This window comes from Rousettus aegyptiacus, unplaced genomic scaffold (assembly GCF_014176215.1).
Source record: "Rousettus aegyptiacus isolate mRouAeg1 unplaced genomic scaffold, mRouAeg1.p scaffold_m13_p_10, whole genome shotgun sequence".
Lineage (NCBI taxonomy): Eukaryota > Metazoa > Chordata > Mammalia > Chiroptera > Pteropodidae > Rousettus > Rousettus aegyptiacus.
Window position 1 is genome coordinate 53,915,302 of NW_023416285.1, and position 19,330 is coordinate 53,934,631.

The 19,330-nt window shown below is 33.3% G+C and overlaps 1 long non-coding RNA gene across 2 annotated transcripts; it reads left to right on the forward strand.

Annotated features, from left to right (window-relative positions):
- The first annotated feature begins 3,076 nt into the window (after positions 1-3,076).
- LOC118608679 lies at positions 3,077-10,144 on the forward strand. 2 transcript variants are annotated; one of them, XR_004953109.1, is made up of 3 exons: positions 3,077-3,598; positions 7,623-7,705; positions 8,780-10,144. It is a non-coding gene; the product is annotated as an uncharacterized LOC118608679 (long non-coding RNA). The 2 variants fall into 2 exon arrangements; XR_004953110.1 differs by lacking the exon at positions 3,077-3,598 and having other exon boundaries at positions 7,392-7,705; positions 8,780-8,928; positions 9,679-10,144.
- Positions 10,145-19,330: the final 9,186 nt, after the last annotated feature.

The following is a 19,330-nucleotide window of genomic DNA, read 5'->3' on the forward strand; positions in this document are numbered from 1 at the left end:
GGGAGTGCGTGACTTTGCAGCTGTGGCAGTTGAGCAATTTGATCATAAAAAATCCAATGTCCAACTTTCTCAATATGCTTTCTGTTACATTTAATGGATTCATTGCAGGTACAGACATCACACCAACTCTTGTATCTCCTAAATTACTTCCAATTTAAAACTGGGAGGTCTTGAAGGAAATGAAAATGAACTCTTTGGAATCCAACCCTTCAGAGAATCCACAGTGTACAGTTGCTCTAATCTTTTCATTCTGTCTTAAAGATATGCATGTTCCTCTTAGTTTCAAATAAGAATGATTACCAAAAAGATTATTTTATTTTTTTTAGTAAGAAGAAAGAATCGGTTGATCAAAGAATTTTCTTTCTTTCAATGAAAAATATATTTTTTGAATACAATCTTTATATAGAATCCAGTACTTTGAAAATAGTATGAAAAAATATTTTCAGAAAGGATATGCCATCTTCCATCCTATACTCACTAGTAGCTTACTCCCACAATGGCTTCTCACAATAACATTTGAAATGTTCAGTAAAGTTACTAATAAATCTATCTTGGAAATAGGTAAGCGCAGAGCTCTTTCTACAAATTATATAGGTAGAGCCAGCATTGCATGAAAGACAGAAATCTAGAAGTTAAATGTGTTTTTACCCTCTTCTTTTCACTCTCCTGATACAGGGCACCATAACTAAAATGTTCCATTAATGATATCATTATTTTCATTTTCTAACCTTAAGTGGTATGCTGATTCCTGCACAAAATATCGGCTAAATTCAATAATTGTAAGGAACTCAGAAGAGCAAAATTCACAGGTTGCAAGAGACCATACAAAGCAGGCAAATATTCTAGGAGATTAGTTTGTTATCAGAAACGATGATTTCCCTTTACAATAAAAATGAGCCCTTCTACATGCTTAAAATTATGGGGATTAGAGCATGAATTGATATGAGTTGATAGGGCCACATTCTAAGAAATGTTAGTATATTTTTGTAGAGCTCCTCTAGATAATCCTGGCCTGTTTCTTCTTTCAGGCCTCCAATATTTCTTGTAAGGCCTTTACCTGCTACTGCCTTCAAACAATGAAGGGAATCAGTCTTTTCTCAAGGAGAGAAAATGTCAACAGTACATTAAAGGCAAACAGATTATTTTAGAAGTAATCGTAAAAAATATAGAAAAATTATTTTGCTAATTTTATGAAACATTTTGTTAATAGTACACTGGATAAACATACATTTAAATAATTAATTATTATATTTAAAAATTACTCATCTCTAATCACTGGTTATAATCACAGGTATAATTTACTACAAAGAAAATAAATACATATTTACTCTAAAAGTAAGATCATTATATTGTTTTCTAGTCTCCATCTTCTAGAAATATAAATTCATCAAATAATTACTTTCATTATAAGGATTTAAGATTTTGAAAGACCTCCTTGACCAACAATATGGCATATTAAATATTTTTCAATGTAAAATTCTACTTTAAATATTCATATTTTCATCATTTTTACATTAGGTTAACAAATATATCAAACTTTCAGTTTATTTATTCATAATCTTAGTGACATATCCACTTGAAATTTTAATTTTTTTATTTGATGTATTAAGCTGGTAACTGACAGCAATTGGATTGCCGAAAATCTTGAAATTTTTATACATTTTAATATGGTACATATGCAAATTACCTCCAATTTAAAAATAACTGAATAAAGGAAAAATGTAAGTATTTTTTCTAGTGTCTGATATGCCTAAAAATCCAAATAAATTTACTAACTAAATGTCTAAAAAATGTTTAAGTTATTCATATTAATGTGTATTTCAACTTTACTGTTTATGTTTGCTCTAAGCACAGGCTATTCTCTGTAATTAAAATGCAATGGTTTACTAAGGTACTGTGAGAGGTGGGCAGCCATCCCTGGGGCTAAGACTACATACACTCTGGAGCTCCCTTTGGTCTTTGAGGCTGGGTACCTGTTGCTTAGCAGCTTCTTCTTCCTCTTTCATCTGGTATTGCATTTTGGAACCAGCTGAAATTAGAATCCAAAAGACTTTGTGGTATGTTCTGTCCTCACCACCTCCTCTATCACCAGGAGCCTGCCTATGTTGGTTCTCTTTCCTTTATGAAGCTCCTAGCCTCAAGTTCCCTGCATAGAGTTCTAAAAATCATGGTGAAGAGAAAAAGGAAGAGTGAGGGAAAGGCTTTTTAATGATAGATTATTGTTTTCATATGTTATCAGTAGGGAAAGCAGAAAGATTTACATGTCTAAAATGATAGACAGAGGAGATAAATGATTGATAGATAGAGAGATGATAGATAGAAAGGTAGATGATAAATAAATATATAATAGGTAGATGATAGATGATGGATGGATGGATGGATGGATGGATGGATGGATGGATGGATGGACAGATGGATGGATGGATGGATGGATAAATGGGTGGATGGACAGATAGTAGATAATGATACAAAATGAGTATTTTGTGCCTCAAAATTTAATATTTTTAAGAGACTTCTGGGTGATTCCCATTTGCCAAAGAGCATAAAAAACACTGATTAAGGTCTAGATGAGCAAAAAACATAGTTATTATTTTATTTTTGAACCATATTTTATAGATAAAGTTGGGGGATGGTTTAACCAATTAAGCATTAGGCATTTTATTATTGTCTAAATTAAATATATAGTTCCAAAGTATTAATATTAATCAAAAGAGTGACACCCCTTGTTTCTATGTTATTAACTGGTGCAAGTGAATTTAGGCATACTCTATTTCCACATTCACCAGGCCCTATTTTGTTAATCTTATCTAGCCTAGCCATGCCTTCTTTTGGCCAGTGGAGAAATGAGTTTATTTAATGTCTTTTTCCAGAAACAGCTTCCTATGATAAAGTGGAAGTAAGGGACCTATATTAAGACAGTCTTGTTCCCTACTTTCCCCTCATGTTCCACATGATTGATATTATCATTAGACTTTATAGATGACATTAGTAGACTCAAATGTCCTTTGGAACATGCTAATTGGGGTCTTCAATCAGCATATCAGTATAGAAAAAAATTACATAGGAGAGACTTAGGTTATATACCTGGACATCAAATGTCTTCTACATTGTTTACAGTTTACTTCTGTATAAATTTCAAACATAATCTTTTCTAAAAATATTTTAAGGCATATTATTGAATGATTTTATTTAATCATTTATCTAAATCTGCAGCTACACTATGTACGACAATCTTTCAGTGTTTACATATTGAAATTTTGGTATCTTATCACTTGGTCACATATTTACATGACTAGTTGTTTCTATGAGAAGAAGAGATTCTAAATTCCAGACTACTAAAGTATAAGCAAACCTTTGGACCATGTGCACATTGTGCCACTAGCTAAAAAACATAAAACAACAAGTGTTGACATAAAACAAGTGCATAACATAAAGCATAAAACAAGTGCACTGTTAATGAGAATGTAAAATTGTGTAGCTTCTATGGAAAACTGGAGTGAAATGTTGACTCTGTCATCCCGTTTTTTTCTATCTAGTCTCCAGCTCTTTTCCACTTATTAAGCTCTGTTTGGAACCCTGGAAGAAGAGGAATTAGAAGGTAAAGAAGGTTTTACTATCATGGTAGAATTGTAATATGGTGTTAGTTTCTTCCAATGTGGTAGCTTCCACATGCCAATTCTTTTTTTTTAAATTGACATTCAATATTATTTTTTATAAGATTCAAGGGTATAGTATAGTGGATAGACATTTATATAATTTATGAAGAAATTATGCCAATTATTCTAGTACCCACCTGTCACCATATATTCTTATTGCAATGATACTGACCATACTCCCTATGGCTGAGATTTCATTATATGTAAGTACCACATCTTATTTACTTAATTAACTATCAAAGGGCACATCAGTCATTTCTATGTCTTGGCCACCATAAGTAATGCTGCTCTGAACACCCAGGTGTATATATCTTTATGAATAAATTTTCAAATTTTTTGAATTCCCCAGAAGAGGGATTAGTGAGTCATATTGTAACTCTATTCTTAATTGTTTGAGGAAACTCCATACTGTTTTCCATAATGAGTGCACCAATTTAAATTCCCACCATCAGTATATAAGGGTTTTTATTTTTCCCCACAGCCTCTCCAACACTTATTATTACTTGTGCTATTGATAATAGTCATTCTAAAAGATGGGAGGTGATATCTCATTGTAGTTTTGATTTGCATTTCCCTAATAGCTAGTGAAGTTGAGCATCTTTTCATATGTCTGTTGGCCATTTGTATGCCTTCTTAAGAGAAGTGTCTGACCATTTTTCAATTGGATTGTTTGTTTATTTTATTATTAAATTGTATGAGTTCTTACTATATTTTGGATGTTAGATCCTTATTAAAGGCATTGTTTGAAAATATCTTCTCCCATTTGGATGGGTGCCTCTTTGTCTTACAGATGGCATATTTTGCTGTGTAGAAGCTTTTTAATTTGACATAGTCCCATTTATTTATTTTAGCTTTTACTTATTTTGCCTTCAATGTCAAATTCATAACATTGTCTCTAAATCCAAGGTCCACGAGTTTTGTACCTATGTACTCTTTTATGCAATTTATTGTTTCAGTTCTTAAATTTAGATTTTTGATCCATTTTGAATTAATTTTGGTATATGGTGACAGATATCAGTCTAGCTTTATTTCTTTGCATGTGACTCTCCAATTTTCTCAGCACCATTTATTGAAGAGGGTTTTCTTTCCCCACTTTATGTTTTTGGCTCCTCTGTCAAAAATTATTTGTCCATATATATGGGGTTTATTTCTGGACTCTCACTTTAGTTTTATTGGTCTACTTGCCTGTTTTACTGACAATACTGTGCATACTGTTTTGATTATTGTCACGTTGTAGTATAATTTGAAGTCAAGGAGAGTGATACTTACAGTCTTGGTCTTTTTTTTTTTTTATCAAGATTGCTTTGGCTTTTCAGGATCTTTTGTGCTTCCATATATATTTGACTAGTTTTTATTCTTTTTTAAAAATGTACTGGAATTTTGAAGGAAATTGCATTCAATCTGCATACCGCTTTGAGCAATAAGGTCATTTTAAATATGTTGATTCTTCCAACCCAGGAACATGGAATATTTTTTCATTTCTTTGTGTCTTCTTCAATTTCTTTTAATAACGTCTTATAATTTTCAGTGTATAGGTCCTCACATGCTTCGTTAGATTTATTCCTAGGTATTTTATTCTTTTTGTTGCTATTGAAATGGAATTATGTGTTTTTATAATTTTTTTCTAATGATTCATTATTAGTGTATCAAAACGTGATGAATTTTTGTGTGTTGATTTTGAGTCTTGAAACTCTATTATATTTGTTTATTGTTTCTCTTAGTTTTTTTTTTTTTTTGGTGGTGTCCTTAGGGTTTTCTATATAGAGAATTATGTCATACACAAAAAATGACTATTTGACTTTTTCATTCCATATTTGGATGCCTGTTATTTCTTTCTCTTGTATCATTGCTGTAGCTAGGACTTCCAACACTATATTGAATTAGAATTGTGACAGCAGAGAGCTTTGTCTTGTTCCTGATCTAAGAGGGAAGGTTTTCATTTTCACCTTTAAGGATGATATTAGCTGATGGTTTTCATATAAGGCCTTGATTACATTGATGTACTTTTCTTCTATACCCATTTTATTAAGCATTTCAATCACAAATGGATGCTGTTTCTTGTCAAATGCTTTTTCTGCATCTATTGATATGATTATATGATCTTATTCTTTATTTTGTTTATGTGCTGTATCACATTAATCGATTTTCATATGTGCTCCTGGAATAATGAACCCTTATGATTCCGATGTATAATCCTTTAATGTATTGTTGTATTCCATTTGCCAGTATTTTGTTTAAGATATTTGCATCTGGATTCATCAGGAGTATAGTCTGTAGTTTCCTTTTTATGTGTTCTCTTTACCAGGTTTTGGTATCAGAGTAATGTTGGCCTGATAAAATGAGTTAGGAAGTGTTGCTAACTATTTCAATTTTTCGAAAGACTTTGAGAAGAATAGGTATGAAGCCATCATGAAATGTTTGTAGAATTCACTAGTGAAATCATCTGTTTCTGGACTTTTATTTTTTGAGAGGCTTTTGATGATTGTTACAATATCCTTATTGTTGATCAGTCTCTTTAGATTTTCCAGTTCTTCCGATTCAGTCTAGGAAGATTATATATTTTTAAGACTTGTTCATTTCTCCCAGGTTATTGAATTAAATGACATATAATTTTTTTCTAATATTCTTATATGATACCTTGTATTTCTGTGGTATTTGTCATAACTTCTCTTTAATTTCTGTTTTTGTTTATTCATGTCCTTACTCTTTTTTCCTTATTGAGCCTAGCAAGAGGGTTGTCAATTTTACTGATCTTTTTAAACCAGCTCTTTGTGGCATTAATTTTTCCTATTGTCTTTTTGTTCTCAATTTCATTTAATTCTGCTCTAATTTTGATTATTTTTTTTCTTTGTTCTGACTTTGGGCTTAATTCATTCTTTTTCTAGTTTTTTTTTTAAGATGTAATGATAGTTTGCTTTTTTGGGATCTTTCTTATTTCTTGAGATAGGCCTATAATTATATGAAATATTCTCATTGCTGCTTTTGTTTTATCTCCAAATTTTAATATGTTGTATTTTTATTATCATTTGTTTCCACGTATCTCTTGATCTCTCCTTTAATTTTTCCATTAACCCAGTCATTCTTTAGTACTTTGCTATTTAATCTTTTTATATTTGTGGGTTTATTAACTTTCATTTTGCAGTTTATCTCCAGTTTCAAAGTATTGAGAATGGTTGGAGAATATGCTTGGTATGATTTCAACCTTCTTTAATTTGTTGAGGCTAGTTTTGTGCTCCTTGATATCTATTTCCATAAAGGGATCGAAAGGTTATGTCCGCACAAAAACTTCCATGTGGATGTTTATAGCAGCTTTATGCATAATTGCCAAACAAGGCCATGTGGGAAATATCTCACCCTTTACCACAATTTTGCTGTGATCCAAAAATAGCTCCAAAAAGATACATTTATGTTTAATTATAAATAAATAAATACATAAATATTGATTGAAAAGTGTTAATTTTTAAACAGTGAATCAGAAATTATACATATTAGTTTTTTCTCATGCCTTTGGAAAGAAATTAATCACATAGGGAGCCTAAAAATTTTGTTGCTAAAATTAACCAAGAAATTGATTAATTGTGTTACTTTTGAGAAATTGGTAATTGTCTCTTACTGAAATTTCCACCTATCTCACCTACATTAAGGGATTTCACCAGAAATTCAGGATACCTCTAAGAATTCAGTTAATTCATTAATTATATTTTATTTACATCATACTTTACTGTGGGTGGTACATTTTAATTCCATATTTTTGTTTCATAATTTCTCAGTATGGCATTGAAAATGTCTTATAGAATTGTTTACCAACTTTTGCATCATTTGCTCAATGTCATTCTCTTTACTTTTGTTGTGCTTTATATTTTTTACTGTGCATCACCCCTTCAAATATAGAATTTTTGTGAATACTTTTAGCTAGGTCTTTCTGAAAATGTGGTCTAAAAGGTTGTGCACAATAATTTCACCTAGGGAGTTGATAATCAAGGCAGGATGTCACACAAATGGAACAAGATATCTGAAGAACATAAGCATACTGGCATGGAAGCTGTGAGGTGGGTGTTCTCATTCAATCTCTGGCAATTTACACCTGAGTGTCTGTGTGGAGTGCTTCTTCATTATCAAATTAAGGCATTTGGATAAATAACCTCAGATATTTACTTAAACACTACAAAATAATGACTAAAAAGAGGCTTTCTAACCTGGGTTGTATATGATCACCAATTTGATTAGAATCCTTAATAAAGGAGGATTGTGTCTGAGTGTTTCTTTACTTAGATACAAAACATGTTTTCTGTATGTAAAAATGGTTGACTTGGTCATTTGTCAACATTCATTTTTCTCCACAAGTCTCCTAAATTAATATTTAGAATCTGTCCTTTAGAAACACATCATTTAAAGATAACACTAAAATAAGTGTGTGATATTGGTCATGCAGAATGTATACTTCACTTTTGAAAGTGGGTTGCACTGAATATTAATTACTCAGGGACTTCCTACTGAGAAAATAATGGCAAAAACAATTGAACGGATTAGATTTGACTCGGGAAGATAAGGTAAATTGACATCGGTAAGGTTCTTCAACAATATCAGTGAGCCAGAAAGTATAACAAGCTGGAAGGCAGATAAACATTCCTGACTCGAAATTATAAAACTATTAAGAGGTCATTTGGGGGTGATATGATGGGGCTAACTTATCACGTGCCAATTCATTGAAAGGAAACAATGATTATTAAATTCATCAGCACTTGGAGTTGTGGTTAAATTTTTTATTGAAATTGTTTTTGTGAATTTACTTTTATTCATTTCTATTTGATGTTGCAGAATTTATTTTATTAAAAGTAGTTTTATATTACACATTACTGTTCTTTCACCACCCAAATATTTTCTTCCTCCCTCCTTCTTATCTCCCTTCTTGCTTCCTCCTTCCACCCTTTTTTCTTTTCCTTCTTCCATTCTTTCTTCCTTGTTACTTGTAATTCCCCTTTCTTTTAACATCTAGACATAATAAGTAGTCTAGAAAACCTAGATATATTTTTTACTAATAGCACATCAGAAAATTAGTGGTACACTTTTTTCCCATGCAAATGTATATGTTAATGACCTCTACCCAACTTTATTTTCTTTAGGAAGACCCACTACATTATGTGAGACTATGGGGAAAGCAGAAATATGGCTAATGCATACATATTGGGATTTTGAATTTCCTCGTCCATACTTACCTAATTTTGAGTTTGTAGGAGGATTGCATTGTAAACCTGCCCAACCATTACCTAAGGTAAGTCTCTTATAGTGAAGGATTTTTGTATCTTATGATAAAAAACCTGATTTTCCTTTAAAGTTTACAGCCTACATAATAGACATGTGCCATGTGCTGCTGGATATCTTCAGTGTGCTACTCCAAATCTGTTTTCTAAGTCACCAGTGTCTCTTATGAGTGATATTACTGTTTGGGGGACTTAAATTTTTAAGATGAAGAACAAAGTGCTTTAAACAGTATGTTTAAAACATTTTAGTGTGAATAGTATGGGCACTAAATTGAAGGGACAGGAAACTAGAGCCTTGGAAGTTACTAAGGAGACTGCTGTAGTCATCCTAAGATGCGTGATGGAGTTATGAACAAAAATATTTGCTATGATTGGTCTTTAAAGGGGCTCTCATGAGAACTCTCAGACTCCATAGGATGCGGTAAGAAGAGATTAAGTGTTGTCAGAAGACACAGAATCACATACAGCTTCTAGATAGCAATTACCTTTACCGAAATAAGAAACGATTAGCGGAAAATCTTTTGGGATGACAATTATGAGTTCAATTTCAAATTCACTTTAAGGAGTCAAAGGAATTTTCATGTGGAGATTTCTAAAAATCATCTGGATAATACAAGGTTTCTGTCTAAGCAGTGACCATTAGAAAGAGATTGGGAGTCATCAACATAAATTAGAAGTTGCAGAACTGAGATACCCAAATGTTAATTTTGTGTGTGTGTGTGACCATGATGCAGTTTTTGATTTTTTTTTTTTTTTTGGAGATGGGAGTAAGAAGAAAATTGTATAACACATTCTAAAGTTATCGAAGAATTAAGGTGAACTCCAAGAAATGTTGGAAGAAAACAATATTGAGAAGCAAAAGAGAATAATAGGTAAACATAAAATAATAATTAACTATCTTTATCAATGGGAAATGAGGAAACAGATATTCATTTGCTTGAGTTATAGGTAAACAGGAATAATTTCTGTAGAAGGTTGCAGGTTAAATGGTGTTCCCAGGAGAGTTCTTGATTTCTCTTTAGGGTAAGGTGCATATTTAAGTTTAAAATTTCATTTCAGGACTCTGAATATACTTTTCTTACCAGCCAAGTTATACCTGCAGGGAAGCTCTAGAGGGTTACTACATACAATAATGAACCAATATCTAAACAAATGTACAGTAAGAGACATGACATATTACATGACTCACTGGATAATAAATATCCTGTCATGCTTTTATGTTTATCTTCCCACTCCCATGTTCACACACACACACACACACACACACACACACACACACACAATTTCACAGAAACAACTCAGACATGTTTTAAAGAGGGTAAGATCATTCTGTTTCAAACTCAATTATTAATAAAGACATTTTGGCAACATCCATACAAATCATGGCTTATATCTCTAATGAAAAAAAATTATGCCAGTTACTGAAAACACAGAACAAAAAGATATGAAAGGCAGTCAAATCAAGAATCTAAATCAAACAGGTAGGTATGTAAGTTTTAATGTGTGTGTATGTGTGTTTGTGTGTGTGAATCAGTGTGTTGATACTATACATGTATTTTTTTTTGTATTCAATTATTATCTGTTTAGGAAAATAAATCAAAGTAGTAAAACATCAATTCCTAGAATGTCAGAGATATTTTATTAACAGTAATGAAGCTAAAAAATAACAGGGTGCTTTTTCTTATGGCATCATCTTTCCCCTAGTAATTTTACTATCCTTAAATTGGAACATCAGTGATCGTAGGGCAACCACAAGTAGTTACAAAGGGAATGCATGACACATCTATAGAGGGTGACATTCACATAAAGTATGATCTGAAAGACCCCAATCCCAGACTTTACAGTGCTCCACTTGCACAACTGTGAGCAATCTACAAAAGAATTTTACTTTGCAGAGAAATTTATGTGTCAAGGCTTAAATTAAGGACATACATTAGTGTCACACTCTTGTGGGAAGGCAGAGAATCACTGTCTTATAAATATTACTGTGATTATAACAATAGTTTAATTGTGTTGTAGTCTTTTAAACATATTACTATATTTATTCCATTTTTAAAAATTCCTTTTTAACCCTATGAATATAAGAAAGAATAAGTATGAGAAAAACATCCTAAATATCTAACAGAAAGTTAGATTAATTTATTAATAATTTATTGGCTGTAAACCAGCATGCTGAAAAATTATAAAGCCTACTTGAAAATCCTTTATTGGGTTTCCCTCCAAGGAATATATTTTCTTAAATTAAGTTTATTGGGATAACATTGGTTGATACAATTAATTATATAATCTTCAGGTGTACATTATAATTTGACATATGTCTATTCTATTGTATGCTTACCACCCAAAATCCAGTTTTTTGCAGCTACCATATATTTGGTCCCCTTTACCCACTTCACTCACCCTCTAAACCCCTGTATTTGACCCTATTTCCCCATCTAATTCTCCTCTCCTCCCCTATATCCTATCCTCTGGTAACCACTAGTCTACAGTCCATGTCCATGAGTCTCTGTTTGTCCTGTTCCTTTGTTGCATTTTGGTTTATATCCCACATATAAGTGATATCGTGTGATTTTCAACTTTTTCTGTCTGGCTTATTTTGCTTAGTATGACTATCTCGAGGTCCATCCATGTTGTCACAAATGGCAGTATTTCATCTCTTCCTATGGCTGAATAATATTCCATTTTATATATGTACCACAGCTTCTTTAGCCAATTATCTATCATAATTGGACACTTTGGTTGCTTCCATCCCCTGACCATTGTGAATAATGCTGCTATGAACACTGGTGTGCAAATATCTTTATGTATATGAGTTTTCAATTCTTTGAGGTACTTAGTAAAAGGATTGTTGAATCATATGGTAGATGAATTCTTAGTTTTCTGAGAAACCTCTATATTGTTTTCCATAGTGGCTGTACCAATTTGCAGTCCCACCAGCAGTTTATGAGAATTTCTATCTCTCCACATCCTCTCCAGCATTTATTACTTGTCTTGTTGATTATAGCCATCCTAACAGGTGGGAGATGATATCTCATTGTGGTTTTGATTTGCACTTCCCTAATAGCTAGCATGGTTGAGGAAATTTTCATATATTTGTTGGCTATTTGTATGTTCTCTGGGGAGAAATGTCTGTTCAGATCCACTGCCCATTTTTTGATTGAATCATTTGGGTTTTTTTTTTTTATTGTTATTGAGTGATATGAGTTCTTTGTATATTTTGGATATTAGGCCCTTATTGGAGGTGTTGCTTGCAAATATATTTTCCCATTCAGATGGTTGTCTCCTTACCTTGTTGACAATTTCTTTTGTTGAGTAGGAGCTTTTTAGTTTGATGTACTCCCATTTATTTATTTTTACTTCTACTTCCCTTGCCTTTGAGATCAAATTCATAAAATCCTCTTTAAGTCCAAGGTTCTTGAGTTTCATTCCTCTGTTTTCTTCTATACATTTTATTGTTTTAGATCTTATATTCAGGTCCTTATTCCATTTTGAGTTAATTTTGGCATGTGGTGATAGATAAACAACAGTCTAACTTCATTCTTTTGCAGGTGGCTTTCCAGCTTTCTCATCACCATTTATTGAAGAGGTTTTCCTTTCTCCACTGTATGTTTTTGGTTCTTTTGTCGAAAGTTATTTGCCCTTATAAATATGGGTTTACTTCTGGACTCTCGATTCTGTTCCATTGGTCTGTGTGTCTTTTTTGCTGCCAATACCATGCCATTTTGATTACTATCACTTTGTAGTTTTATTTGAAGTTGGGTAGAGTCATACCTCCAGCCTTGTTCTTTTTTCTCAGGATGGCTTTAGTAATTCGTGTTTTTTGTGCTTCCATACAAATCTGATGATTTTTTGTTCTATTTCTTTAAAAAATGGCAATGGGATTTTGATGGGGATTACATTAAATCTGTATAATGCTTTAGGTAATAAGGTCATTTTAACTATGTTGATTCTGCCAGTTCAAGAACATGGAATATCTTTCCATTTCTTTATATCTTCTTTGATTTCTTTTAATAGAGTCTTGTAGTTTTCATTTTATAAGTCCTTCACATGTTTCGTTAAATTTATTCCTAGGTATTTTATTCTATCTGTTGCAATTACAAAAAGAATTATTTTTTCCACTTCTTTTTCTGACAATTCATTATTAGAGTATAGGAACGCTATGAATTTTTGAACATTGATTGTTGTATCCAGAGTTGTTACTGTATTTGCTTTTTGTTTCTAGTAGTGTTCTTGTGGAGTCTTTAGGGTTTTCTATATAGAGAATCATGTCATCTGCAAATAGTAACACTTTGACCTTTTCGTTTCTTATTTGGATGTCTTTTATATCCTTTTCTTGTCTAATTGCTCTTGCTAGGCCCTTCAATATTATATTCAATAACGGTGGCCTTATCTTGTTCCTATTCTTACAAGAAAGTTTTTTAGTTTTTCGCCATTAAGTATAATGTTGGCTAAGGGTTTCTCATGAATGGCCTTTATTATGTTGAGATACTTTTCTTCTATACTGATTTTGTTGAGTGTTTTGAGTATAAATGGATGCTGTATCTTGTCAAAGGCTTTTTCTACATCAACTGATATGATCATATGATTCTTATTTTTAAATTTGTTTATGTGGTGTATCACATTAATCACTTTGTGGATGTCAAGCCATCCCTGTGCCTCTGGGATGAAGCCCACTTGATCGTGTGTATAATCTTTTTAATATGTTGCTGTATTCGGTTCACTGCTATCTTATTTAGGATTTTTGCATCTGTGTTCATGAGAAATAGTGATCAGTAGTTTTCTTTTTTTGTGTATTATCTTTACCAGGTTTTGGTATCAAGGTAATATTGACCACATAAAATGAGTTGGGAAGTATTACCTCCTCTTCGAGTTTTTGGAAGAGTTTGAGGAGAATAGGTATTAAATCTTCTTTGAATGTTTGGTAGAATTCACTGGTGAAGCTGTCTGGTCCTAGACTTTTACTTTTTGGTAGGTTTTTTATCATTGTTTCAATTTCCACACCACTGATAGGTCTATTTAGATTTTCCAGTTCTTATTGATTCAGTTTAGGAAGATTGTATTTTTCTAAATATTGGTCCATTTCTTCTAGGATATTAAATTTGGTGTTCTATGCTTTTTTATAGTATTCTTGTATGACCCTTTGTATTTCTGCAGTGTCTGTTGTAATTTCCCCTCTTTCATCCCTGATTTTGTTTATTTGTGTCCTTCTTCTTTCTTTAATGAGTCTAGCCAGGAGGTGGTCAATTTTATTAACCTTCTCAAAGAACCAACTCTTCATTGCATTTATTTTTTCTATTGTTTTGTTTGTTTGTTTTCAATTTTATTTAGTTATGCTCTAATTTTGATCATTTCTTTCCTTCTGCTGACTTTAGGCTTCATTTGCTCTTCCTTTTCTATTTTTTTTAAGATGAAGCATTAGATTGTTTATTTGGGCTCATTCTTGTTTTTGGAGGTAAGCCTGTAATGATATGAACTTTCTTTTTATTACCAAATTTGCCATGTCCCAAAAGTTTTGATATGTTGTACTATCACTATCATTTGTTTCTATGTATCTCTTGATCTCTCTTTTTATTTCTTCCCTTACCCAGTTATTTTTCAGTAGCATGTTGTTTAATCTCCATGTATTTGTGGTTCTTCCTGATTGCTTTTTGCAGTTGATCTCTAGTTTCAGAGAATTATGATCAGAGAACATGGTTGGTATGATTTCAATCCTATTAGAAAAATGTATAAGCAGCTATTTTGGGATGGAAGGCTCTGTAAATGTCAATTATGTCCAGTTGTTCTGATATATCATTTAAGGATGTTATTTCCTTATTGATTTTCTGTTTGGATGATCTGTCCATATCTGACAGTGGGGTATTAAGTCCCCTACTATAATAGTGTTTTGGTCTGTTTCTCCCTTAGTTCTGTTAGTAATAGCTTTACATTTTCTGGGGCTCCATAATAGGTAGCATAGATATTAATAAGTTTTATGTCTTCTTGGTGCATGATTCCCTTTATTATTATAAAGTGTCCCTCAGTATTTTTCTTTATCTTTTTGATTTTGAAGTCTATTTTGTCCAATATTAGTACTGCTACTCCCGCTTTTCTCTGAATTCCATTTGTTTGAAATATTATTTTCCACTCTTTCACTTTGAGTCTCTATTTGTCTTGGTAACTAAGATGTGTCTTCTGAAGCCAACCCTTAATATAAATGACATTTTAGGTTACTTTTTTCCATCACCGAAAACATTTATTTACTGAAATAAGGTACACAGAAAAAGAGATTTGGATTTGAAGAAAATCTAGCTTATCACTTAAAAGCTAAGTATCTTTGGGAAAATCCCAGTCTGAGCTCCAGTTTCTTCACCTCTGATAAGAGACATTTTGAATAAAATATCAGTGTTTGGGAAAGGGAGCAGAGGGGCAATTATTTGAATCCCCTGATGAGTTTTCAACCTATAAGCCTTCTCCTATCTCTATTCTAATAAACCTTGCCTGCCACAAATGTTTGTTAATGATCAGGGGATATAATATACAAAATCTGGTCCAAAACACAAAGCAAAATCTTTTTTCAGTAAGACAAATATATACATGTTCTGATTACCTCTTGTTGTATGTAACATACCGCCCCAAAACTTGGTGTTTTAAAAGAATACAATCATTTATTATTGCCTTGATTCTGGAGTTCAACTAGGTTCTCTCAAATGACCGCATTTCTGGATGGTGGCTAGGGCCAGAATCATCTGAAGGCTTGCTCATTCACCTGTCTGCTTGGCAGCTAGGCTGGGAAGACTCAAAACAGCTGTGCCTTCTAGGGCATTTCTTTCTGCAGTCACTCTTCATCATGACAGCTTCAGAGGAGGCGGACCTCTTACATGGTGGTTTAGGGCTCTAAAGATGTACAGATCTCAACAGGGAAAAGGGCCAAGGGAAGCTCAGCAACATCACCACAACATTTTATTCAGAGGCAATCACAAACGTCTACCCAAGGTTCAAAGTGGAGAACAGAGACTCTATCTACTGCTGGGAGAAGTACTGAATACTTGGTAAATGATTTCAAAACTACCATCTATTTAGTTTTGTTTAAACTTAAGGGTTTTAATTATAAATATGTGGTGTATTTTTAAAACCCCAAATCCGGGTTTTAAAAGATGAAAGTTCATAGTATTGGGTTATAAAGCTAACTTAAACTACTTCTTCTGACCTCTACTTTCATTGCCTAGAAAAAGTACACTTTGTATATATTTTAATTTGCTTTTTCATATTAGAATGAATTAGTCATAAATGTAAGATTATTTTAACATTTTCAGAAGCTACTGCTGTTAAGAGACCCATTATCACTGGCATATCCTTTCTGGAAATAACTGTGAGATAAAGTAACATCCACAAGTTCTCTAAGGTAACTTTCTTTAAATTATCTTAATAAATGTTTCAAGTCACTCTCCTGAAATTTAACATTATTATTCTGTATAGAAACACCTACATATTCAATTATTTCATAGTATTTTGGCAGTAGCAACCCAACCTAAGAATATTCACGGTTCAATGAACAAAGGTTAGCGAACGGCAGGTTAAGAAGAGTTCTCTTGCAGTGTGTTCTTTACCTCCCAAAGGTCTATTTGGTTCTTTTTGAGGGTTTCAATCTCCTTGTTAAAGTACTCATTCTGCTCATCTAGTTGTTTTTTCAATTCCTGAAATTGTTGATAGGATTCGTTCCGGATCTCACTGAGTTTTTTCAGAAGTACCATCCTGAATTCTCTTGTCATTTAAGTCGCATATATCTATGTGTGTTAGCTTATTTTCTGAAGACTTTTCTCTTTCTTTCTGAGATGCCTTGTGACCTTGGTTGTTCATGCTGTTTAATGGACTATTTCTCCACCTGGGCATGAATGGAAGTGTGCTCTGCTTTTTTTTTTTTCCCCCAGGAAGTAGATTGATTATATAATGGTCCATAGGCCTGTTGCAAATAAGGCGTTTTTCTTTTGGTTTCCAGTAGATGACATCTAAGCCTGTTGGCTCTCTGCTTTATATAAACTCTTAATAATGTCTTTTTTTTCCCTTATAGATGTTTAATCGTGATCACTCCCCTTAGTGTCAGTTCCTGTCAGTGTTAGTGACAGTTTGGGTAGCATTTGCTCAGACTCCCGTGGGGCTCCACAGAGTTCCGTCTCAGAGGGTGTGGGGGAAGGAGTCCTCTGGGTTGGGGATTGGAGGCTGCAGGTCAGCCTCAGTTTTGCAACCATGGCTGGTGAAAGTCAACAGCTGTTTCTCTATCGTCCCCGTCCTGTTTCTCTGCCTTCTGCCCTGATCGTTGAGCAGTGCCACCGGCCACATAGAGCTCGCAGCACTCTCGGGCAGGGCTGTTCAGGGAATTCATCGCTCTTTCTCCCCTCCTCCTTCTCCTACAGGGAGCCCTGGCTGCAAGAGACAGCTTCTTTGTTTCTCCCAGTCCACTCCCTGACACCCGGGGTTCTGACCTGTGGCAGTTCTTATGTGCAGACCCTACGCTCAGACGTGCTGGTGTGCAGTTTGGGTGTTTTTTTGTTGAGTCTTAGGTGATCAGCTTATTATTGTTTCAAGGGGAGATCTGGGAACGTCTCTCACACTGCCATGTTCAATCCAATCTCTACTGCTCAATATTAGTTGTGTGTTTATTAGGATACTGACAGCCTTTACCAAAATGGGAAACAATTGGAAGGACAGCTTTTTTAAGATAAATGTGTTGTGCTCTCTTTTGAATTTACTCACTTCAAGGAACCAAAGCAATACTTAGGTGGAAATTTTTAGAAGTCATTTGAAATATAGTCATCATTATTGTAATAACTATGTATGATGTTAGATGGTGTACTAGACTTATTGGAGTGAACACTTTATAAGTTACATAAATGTTTAATCACTATGTTGAACATGTGAAACTAATAATATTGTACAACTGTAATTGAAAAAATTTAAAGTTATGTTTTGAAAAGTAGTCATTTGGATAACACAAGGTCTCAGTCTCAACACACAGCAAAAGAAATAGATTAAGGGTCAACGGCATAAAGAACACTATGGAAACTAGTGACCCAAATGTCGGGTTCTTTATCAGCATGATGGCAGACTTTATTCCTTCTCTGTTGAAATATAATAAATAATCATTTGCTTGTATTTAAATTGTACAATTCAATGTTTTTTTTTTCAATTATAGGTCACATACAATAATATACCAGTTTCAGTTGTATAGCATAGTGATTCACATAACTTGCAGTGATCACTCCACTAAATCCAGCACCCCCTTCCCCCTTACATATTTATTACATTATTAACCATCTTCCCCATGCTACACTCTACATCTCCATGTCTATTCTGCAACTATCCATTTGTACCTCTTAATCCCTTTGCCTATTTTTGTTCCCCCAACCCCCTCCCATCTAGTATCCCTCTAAATATACTCTATATCTATGAGTTTATTTCTGCTTTTGTTGCTGGTGTTGTTGTTTATCTTGTTCTTTAGATTTCACATGTATGTGAATTCATGCTATATTTGCCTTTCTCTACCCAGCCCATTTCATTCAGTGCAATACCTTCTAGGACCATCAAGGCAATGTCTTTTTCCATCTCCTTCCTTTTACTGTGTCTTGTAATCTGAAATGACTCTCTTGTAGGCAGCATATATAGGAGTCTTGTTTTCTTGTCCATTCAGCCACTCTATCTTTTTGTTGCCGCACTTCATTCTTTTCCATTTGATGTACTTGTTGATAGGAATATAGATATTACCATTTTTTATTCCCATTTTTGATACATGTTTTTTCTTCTTAAAGAAGTCCCTCCAACATTTTCTGTAATACTGGCTTGGTGTTGATAAATTCCCTTAGCTTATTTTTGTCTGGAGCTCTTTATCTGTCCTTCAACTCTAAATGATAGCTTTGCTGGATAAAGTATTCTTGATTGTAGATCCTGGGTTTTTAATTACATCGAATATTTTGTGCCAAGCCCTTCTGTCCTTCACAGTCTCTTTTGAGAAACCAGCTGCCAGTCTTATGGGTGCTCCCTCGTAGGTAACTAACTGCTTTTCTCTTGCTGCTTTTAAGATTCTCTTTTTGCATTTAAACTTTGGTATTTTAATTATGATCTTTCTTCATGTGGGACTCTTTGGGTTCCTGATTTTGGGGACTCTCTGAGCTTCCTGGGGTTTTATGTATATTTCCTTCAACAGGTTAGGGAAGTTTTCCATCACTATTCCTTTAAATAGCCCTTCATTGTCTTGTTTTCTTCCTGGATTCCATGACATAAATGTTTTTACATTTAATAGTGTTCCTTAGGCTCCTTACATTATTATTATGGTCTTGGCTTCTTTTTTCTTGCCATTTTGATTGAGTGCTCTTGGCTTTCCCATCCTCTGTATAGGTCAACTGATCCTCTTCTTTATTTACTCTGTTTATTCCATTTAAT